Source organism: Colobus angolensis, unplaced genomic scaffold (genome assembly GCF_000951035.1).
Source record: "Colobus angolensis palliatus isolate OR3802 unplaced genomic scaffold, Cang.pa_1.0 Scaffold32, whole genome shotgun sequence".
Classification (NCBI taxonomy): Eukaryota; Metazoa; Chordata; class Mammalia; order Primates; family Cercopithecidae; genus Colobus; species Colobus angolensis.
The window spans coordinates 6,116,452-6,125,559 of NW_012116488.1; the positions used below are offsets into that span (position 1 = coordinate 6,116,452).

General features: G+C 40.5%; 1 protein-coding gene across 1 annotated transcript in view; it reads right to left on the reverse strand.

Moving 5' to 3' along the window:
* EML1 (echinoderm microtubule associated protein like 1) overlaps positions 1 to 9,108 on the reverse strand; it is a 208,273-nt gene that overhangs the window by 101,592 nt on the left and 97,573 nt on the right. The window lies entirely within an intron of this gene.

Sequence of the window (9,108 nt, forward strand, 5' to 3'; positions counted from 1 at the left end):
CCTCGTGATCCGCCCGTCTCGGCCTCCCAAAGTGCTGGGATTACAGGCTTGAGCCACCGCGCCCGGCCCTTGTGTTTTTCTTTAGCGATAGTGTCTCACTCTGTTGCCCAGGCTGGAGTGCAGTGGTGCGATTATAGCTCACTAGAGCCTTGACCTGGGCTCAAACAATCCTCCTATCTCAGCCTGTTGAGTAGCTGGAACTACAGATGCACACCGCCACATCTAGGTAATTTTAAACTTTTTATAGAGATGGGGTCTCATTATGTTGCACAGGCTGGTCTTGAACTCCTAGTTTCAAGCGATTATCCTGCCTCAGCCTCTCAAAGTGCTGGGATTATACAGGCATGAGCCACCACACCCGGCTGTGTGGTGAACTGTGCGTTTCTATGACATTTTTGGGGTTGTTTGTGTAGACAGCAGCTTCTAGAGAAGGCACACACTCTCACTGCTGGGACTCAAGCACATTTATTGTGGCTGCCAGCACTGGATTGAGGAGGAAAAAGGTGGTCTCTGTAGTATAAACTTGCATTTTCAAATCAGTATTATAAAACAACATGCAGAGTAAGACAAGACTGGCCTGCTCCCTGCACTCAAAAACTTTAGCATCACTGTGGTCTCAGTGGCTTTAATAAAACTGCATAAATCAGAATATTTAAATTATATTGCTGAATTTATACAGGAAAAAGTTTAATTTTAATATTTTAATAAAAACCCCCGCCACCTCAATATTTGCCTTCAGATACAAATGGTTAAAAGTGGAAACGTCAGATCTGATCAGGAGAGCCCTCATGTGTGAGATCTGCTGAAGTTTTCCCCATGACATAATCCTAGTGCTGTTCAGATCCTGCCAAAATCACTGCTTTAACCTGTAACGGATTTTCTTCCTTCTGTTTCTGCAGGTAATTAATCTGAAGAATATGACTGGGAGACTTCTTGGCAGCAGCCTTAGCTGTCTGAGGTTCTTAACCTTCTTGTGTACAGAAAAGACCAGTGTTGTTCAAATGACTTTACACTTCAATTAAGCTGGGGGAAAAACTGATTAGCATAATGAAAAACAAAGCCTAAAGCTTGCTTTAATCGACACAAACCATTTGAACCTCCAAACATTTCACAGGATTCCATAGCACAAGATGTGACATTTCATCAAAGAAAACCTCAGGTTGGGAATGCAGCACCAATAAAACCTTAACAACTTATTTATTTTAAAGTCATTTTTGTTCCTATACCTCTCAAATCTATCTGTGGAGGTCATTAAAACAGTGTCAATAATTGAGCTTCAGCTTTTTCTCCCCCAAGTTTTTACATTCTTGTCTATTATCACTGTATTGTGTTAGAGGGAGGTCTGAAGAAGACAATATTCTCTAAACTTTTACCTCTTGGGTTTTCTAAAACTTCTGTGTGAACTGGAGCTCCGGTTGGGCCGGGCACCTGCTCCTTTCCTGATCTGTTTACATATGGCAGTGTGTAACTGTGTCTATGGGGCAGTGTCCGTATCTCAGCAGCAGGGAACGATCTCCTAGGTTGTGATCCCGTGGCACACGCTGGCTCTTTGGGCACAAGGTAGACAAGATTCAATCGGAGGGAAAACTGAACCTCCAGTGGTGCAAGGCATTGATGCAGATGTCTTAGCGGGCCAACCACTCTGCAAGCCACTCTGCAGCCTCTGCCAACGGCCCTTCTCAGGGCTACACGTTCCAACTTCGTGGCATTTTGTCAAGGGCCAAACACTGTTGAGACTAGCCTACTAAGGGTTACCGATACTGCCCTGTCCGGGCCCTGGGACTTTAGAGGCACAACAGAGAGAGCACTGATTTGGGATTCAAATTGAGCAGTAGCCAATTCCTAGATCTGTCCCCTATTAGCTATGTGACCTAATACCACCTGCCTTCTGATGTTCCTGCGAAGATCAATGTGAATGTGTATGAAACTTCTAATACTCTGATGGCATACAGACACTCAACACAAATGGTACTTTAGCCTTACTAGAATCCATTGTTATGAATATTCCTCTTTTGTTTATGAGAGCAAAAAGCAAACATCAATCTTCAGTGAAATCAATGATTAACAATAATTATTGAACAAATTCTGCAAATACTGTGCAGTTCTCTCTCTGCAGCACCTCTGGCCAAGGTGAGAAAATGTGATGTTAGCCTTAAGATAAGGCATGGTTTGATGCCACATGAGCCCTCTCACTGGGCAACACATGACCAGAGGCAAAAGGACAGGCCAAGTGTTACCTCCTACAGCCTCCAGCTCCAATTTGACTCTCACGAGAACCCAGTCAAGCACCGGCTTCTTTCTGAGTTTCAAGGGATGCCACGGGTCTGGACAGCCCCTGTATCACCCCCGGTTTCAGAAGCAAAAAGAAGACCTTGTAGCTCTGCTTTTACCATAGGTCCTCATGTAGCTATTTACGGATCTGACTTTGAAGTTTAGTTACTTTTTTCTTACTGTAAAAAGCAGCACAAAAGGGTCTCCGGTAACATGATGTGTATTATTCTATTAAAAGGTGAGAGAAGCGCGCTTTTTTCTCCATTCATGTGATTATCTCACTATCTAGGGTTAAAAACAAGCTCGACTCTGTAAATCTTCCGGTAATACTAAGACATTGTTATCTGAGTGATATTCCCGGAGGTTAAAGGGGCCTAGTAATTTTAAAAGGTTAACTTAGAATCTGTTCCCTTTATCTTGAGATATTCTTACTTTCTTTTCTTTAATTATTCAAAATAATGATAGCACCAAAACAACAACAGCCACCTTTGATTCACCAGCCGCTGTGTGTCGGGGTCTAAGCTTTGCAGTGCAGTGTCCCCACGCCCAGTGTCCCCATGCCACACAGTGCCCTCCCACGGAGGTGCCGTCCTCATGCCACAGGTGAAGTAGGAGAACCTGAGTTTCTGGTCCACCTTGCCTAAGGTTGCACGGCTAGAATGTGGCCAGCCGAGGGTGAGCTGTGAGCCGAGGGTGAGCTGTGAGTCTAAGCTCTTTTCACCATATGAGTTCTCCATCCAAATGACAGGTATTAATTCCAGTGAGATTTCCGTGGTACTAAGTAAAATACACATAGAATTTTTACATCATTTTGCCTTTTCCAAATGCTATTTAGAAAAAAAATCTTATCAGATTTAGTAGTTTAAAACCAATCATTTAAACAATAACAAATAATAACTCTTTGCTCAATAATTTGCAGAGAAACATCTCACATAAAGCAGACTTTCCATATTATACGTTGTTCACAGAATAGTTATACTCTATGGTCATATTCGGAGTCATTCTATTAGTATCCAATAGCAAAAGAAATATACAAGCAATCAGTACAGAGAAGCAAGTAACTGTCATTGCTCTGTCACCTGCAGGCCTGGATTTCGGCCTTGCTGTCAGATTCGCAGCCCTGTGTACCACTCCTGGCTAGGCTCCAGCTTTATTTCTGTTCTCAGACTCCCAGTTCTCCTTGGATCATCTGGGTCAGTTAGGAACCCCGCGTCCTGCTCACCCCCAAGCTGGACCTGCCACAAGAGCTCTGGCTCTGACATTCATCATTTCATAGAAAATGACAAGCATCGATCCCATCTCAAAATAAACCTGTCTCAAATGAAGCTCATGAACTAATGTTCACGTAATTGAATCTTAAAGAGCTCTACAACAGCCTTTGCCTGATATAAAAATGTTGTCATCGAACATTGATTAAAAGAACTTCAGCAGAGCCTCTTGAACCTGGAAAGAAATGGTATAAAGATCTTTTACAAGCCTTAGGTTGGATAATGGTGGTGATGGAGATTAGAAAAAACACTCAAGATCACCCTAAATGGCAACATGTGACTGTGTTTACCTTGGATGACATGGAGTTTAAAGGAAACAAACTTTCAGTTTAATTCGGTACAATGATATTCAGCATCCTTCTGGGGCAGACCTAGTGCCAGGCAATGCAGTTAACCCTGCGATCTTCCCAATCCAAGGGCACTCAATCTAGCAAGAAGAGATTGGCCAATAAATAACCATAATAGAAATGTAGGAATACAGACGAGAGATCAAATCAACAGCCCCCACCCTGCTCCAACTATTACATGCCAGAATCACAAGCCTGCCAAAAAGCAGTATGAGGACTAGACAGATAAAGATCAAAACACAGGTGAGTATAGAACATAACTTCAGGCCAGTTACTAGGTTTCAATTAACGAACTGTAATTGAAAACAAAAGAGGAAAAATAAGAACAATCATCTGTAGAAAGACTGGCCATGAAATTCTCTGGTTGAGTATTTAGGGAATTTGTTAATTACCTTATCTTGACCTATCCTGGACTCTCATTTCATTTTGCCTAACCACAGTTATCAAGTCAACAAGGACTTCCCCTGGAGCCCTGGAGACTTTGAAATCTTTGGAATGTTTACTAAATGCTACAAACATGCATGCACACACGCACTCCCCAACCTTTGCAGAAATGCTCTTGTTTCTGTCAGAAACTAAAAGACCTGGGCACTTTTAAGATTGTTGATATCTTTCCCCCACTCCACTTTACAGTTTTAAAGCAAACAAGAGATCCTGCAGCTGAGCAGAAAATAAACTCCTGATAATGTGTAAAGCACTATGCTTTAAAACTTGGCCTTTTGCTATGAGGTGCAGTAGCTGCACCTCACCAAGGGCAAGGGTGGCTCACCCAGGCTCTAGGACAGCTTGGATGGGAGAAAGAAAAAAAAAATTACAGCTTTTTAACAATGATCCTGGCAAGGCACACGAGGTTGCCAAATCTTAACCATGAAAGGAAAGATTAAAATTATGCAGATGGGGAAGGGGAGAGAAGACAAAATAATGAGCATTAGAGTAAAACTTGAAAAAGATCTAAAACTGTCAGTCTAAATTTTATTTTACATGGAGAATATTGCAACTTTCACTTGTTACATCTGTCATACATTCTAGATAAGATATCCTCACTTTATAAGCTGACTTAACAAGAGGTATCTAAAAAGGTAGCTTTAATGATTTTTCATTTTATACCATGGTTTCCAAGTCTTTCGGCAAAAAGAATAAAATAAAAACTATTATTATCTAAATTTTTTCTACTAACTTAGTACAATTTTTTTTTCTATTTAAAGTATTATATGGTTACATCATCCAAAAAATTAGTTGTCTTCCTGACTTAATAATTTGAATAGTTTCAGACAATATTCCCCTGCATAAGAGCTTGTCCTTTAATAGTTGAGATAAAAATTACAAAAGTACAGTGTAGCCGGGCATGGTGGCTTATGCCTGTAATCCCAGCACTTTGGAAGATTGAGGTGGGAGAGCTGCTTCAGCCCAGGAGTTCAGGACCAGCCAGGGCAACACAGTGAGACCCCATCTCTACAAAAAATTTTAAAAATTAGCCAGGCATGATGGTTCATGCCTGTAGTCCCGGCTACTTCGGAGGATGAGGCGGTAAGATTGCTTGAGCTGGGGAGGTTGAGGCTGCAGTGAGCTGTGATTGCACCACTGCTCTCCAGCCTGGGCGACAGAGTGAGCCTCTCTCAAAAACAATAGAACAACAACAAAACAGAAAGATAAGTACAGTTCAAATGGTTTAAAATCACCAGTGGGGCCAAAGCCAGATACCTAGTTTTCCAAGAAAAAAATTTCTAAAACAGGGTGCTGGTACTGTTTCAGTACAAAACGATAGACACGTTTGGCTATGGAAGATATTAAAATACCTAGGTTTTTATTGTAGAACTTGTCTTTTAGGTTCCTATCAAAAGATGGAGCTACAACGGTTTAAGGTTAGAATCTACAGGAAAGTTTGAGTTCTAACCTCCCATCCACATTCCTTGTTACTGGAAAACATTTTTTTAATCCTTTTTGACATTCTGTAGCTACTTTTTTTTCATTTTTTATTTTTATTATTATACTTTAAGTTCTAGGGTACATGTGCATAACGTGCAGGTTTGTAACATATGTATACTTGTGCCATGTTGGTGTGCTGCACCCATCAACTCGTCAGCACCCATCAACTCGTCATTTACATCAGGTATAACTCCCAATGCAATCCCTCCCCCCTCCCCCCTCCCCATGATAGGCCCCAGTGTGTGATGTTCCCCTTCCCGAGTCCAACAGATCTCATTGTTCAGTTCCCACCTATGAGTGAGAACATGCGGTGTTTGGTTTTCTGTTCTTGTGATAGTTTGCTAAGAATGATGGTTTCCAGCTGCATCCATGTCCCTACAAAGGACACAAACTCATCCTTTTTTATGGCTGCATAGTATTCCACGGTGTATATGTGCCACATTTTCTTAATCCAGTCTGTCACTGATGGACATTTGGGTTGATTCCAAGTCTTTGCTATTGTGAATAGTGCCGCAATAAACATACGTGTGCATGTGTCTTTATAGCAGCATGATTTGTAATCCTTTGGGTATATACCCAGTAATGGGATGGCTGGGTCATATGGTACATCTAGTTCTAGATCCTTGAGAAATCGCCATACTGTTTTCCATAATGGTTGAACTAGTTTACAATCCCACCAACAGTGTAAAAGTGTTCCTATTTCTCCACATCCTCTCCAGCACCTGTTGTTTCCTGACTTTTGAATGATTGCCATTCTAACTGCAGCAAAAGCCAAAATTGATAAATGGGATCTAATTAAACTAAAGAGCTTCTGCACAGCAAAAGAAACTACCATCAGAGTGAACAGGCAACCTACAGAATGGGAGAAAATTTTTGCAATCTACTCATCTGACAAAGGGCTAATATCCAGAACCTACAAAGAACTCAAACAAATTTACAAGAAAAAAACAAACAACCCCATCAAAAAGTGGGCAAAGGATATGAACAGACATTTCTCAAAAGAAGACATTCATACAGCCAACAGACACATGAAAAAATGCTCATCATCGCTGGCCATCCGAGAAATGCAAATCAAAACCACAATGAGATACCATCTCACACCAATTAGAATGTAGCTACTTTTTGAAAAGTGCCATCAACTTCTGCTTCCAGCCAAGATGGAGTAACTGTGATTAGATTACTATCCTACCTTAAACAGCTAAAAGAACAGACAAAATATATTAAACATCAGCTTTCAAACACCTGGACACCAGACAATGAGGAGGAGTGATCAATGAAAGATGGTAAACAAAAGAGGTGAACCCTAGGACTAGCCCAGCAGATAGTCTGGAGAGTTTCCAGGATGTGAGGCAGGGAGGGAACCCAGGTAAAGCCTGAGTCTCCCTAAGTGGCTGAGACACATGGCTAGAAGTCCAGGACAGCCAAGACTATTGGGGTTTGCAGAGAAAGTAATGGAGAAGAGAGCATTGCAAAGAGAAAAAACTTCAGAGATCTGGAAATAATACCCCCGCCCCCCACACACCCCGCCCTCGAGTCTTCTGGTGAGTATTTATCAGCATTTACATATGAGGAAATTACCCAAGACTGAAAAAAAAAATCATCCAAAAAAAAAAAAAAATTAGAACAATTATCAGAGCTCACCTCGAGCTAGAAACAGTCCCTGACGCCCTGACATCGTCAGGCAGAGTGGAAAAACCTCACACTCCACAGCCTCATGGAAGGAGAGAACTCAGAGGATGTTGCCCAAGACTAAACCCTACTCTGGTCTGCCTACCAAACTTAAGAGCAAGACCCAAAAGGATCCAAATGTCTCCAGGTAACCACCCGCAGTACAAAGCTCCAAATATTTATGGGAATTCAAAATATCCAGCACCCAACAAGGCAAAATTCACAATGTCTGACCTCCATGAAAAAACAACTGGACATTTAAAGATGCACAGAAATATGGCCCAAAATAAAAAAAAAGAATCAACCAAGCAAAACAAACCCAGAAATAACACAGACAATAGGATTAGTAGACAAGAACAATTAAATAGTTATTATGACTAGACTATATACATTTGACATCACACTGCAAGTCCTAGCTAGTGCAATAAATCAAGAAAAGGAAGTAAAAGGTATACAGACTGGGAAGGAAGAAACAGAACTGTTTGCAGATGATATAAATGTCTATGTAGAAAATCCCAAAGAATTGACCAAAAAAAACCTCTTACAACACTGTTACATGATACAAGGGTTAACACAAAAAAGTCAACTACTTTCCTACAAACCAGCAATGAACAACTGGAATTTGAAATTTAAAACACAATGGCATTAATAGTACCAGAAATGAAATAGGTACATATAAATCTAACAAAATATTCACAGGATTTATATGTAGAAAACTAAAAAATAATAATAATAAAAGAAATTAAAGAAGTTCTAAAGAAATAGAGAGATATTCCATGTTCATGGATTAGAAAACTCATTACTGTTATGATGTCAATTCTTCTCAATTTGATCTACAGATTCAATGCACTCCCAATCACAATCCCAGCAAGCTATTTTATAAATATCAACAAAGTGAACTTCAAGTTTATATGCAAAGGCAAAAGACCCAGAATAGCCAACACAAAACTGAAGAAAAGTAAAAAGCTGGAGAACTGACACTACCCGACTTTAAGACTTATGAAGCTATAGTAATTAAGACATCATGTAATTGGTGAAAGAACAGACACACAGATCAAAGGAACACAGAGTCCAGAAACAGACCCACACGATACAGTCAACTAGTCTTTGACAAACGAGCAAAGGCAATTAAACAGAGAAAGGATAGTATTTTCAGCAAATGGTGTTGGAAGTATTAAATGTCCACACGCAAAACAATGAATCTAGACACAAACCTTATACCTTTCACAAATACTAACTCAAATTAGATAGGAAAATTAGAAAGTATTTATAACTGAATGAACATAAAAACACAGCATATCAAAATTGGTGAGATGTTGCTTAGAAAGAAATTTATGTCACCCAATATCAAGATTAGAAAAGAAGAAATGAGAAGGAAGTAGGGGTAGGCGGATGGGGAAGGAATGATTTCAGCATCCACTTAAGAAAACCAAACCTTCAGGAACCCAAAGTATGCAGGAAAAAAGGAAGCAATATACATTTGAGCAAAAATCAATGAAACAGGAAAAACATTGGAGAAAACTGATGGAATGAAAAGCTAGTTCATTGAGAAAATAAATAGGCCGGGTGCGGTGGCTCAAGCCTGTAATCCCAGCACTTTGGGAGGCCGAGACGGGCGGATCACGAGG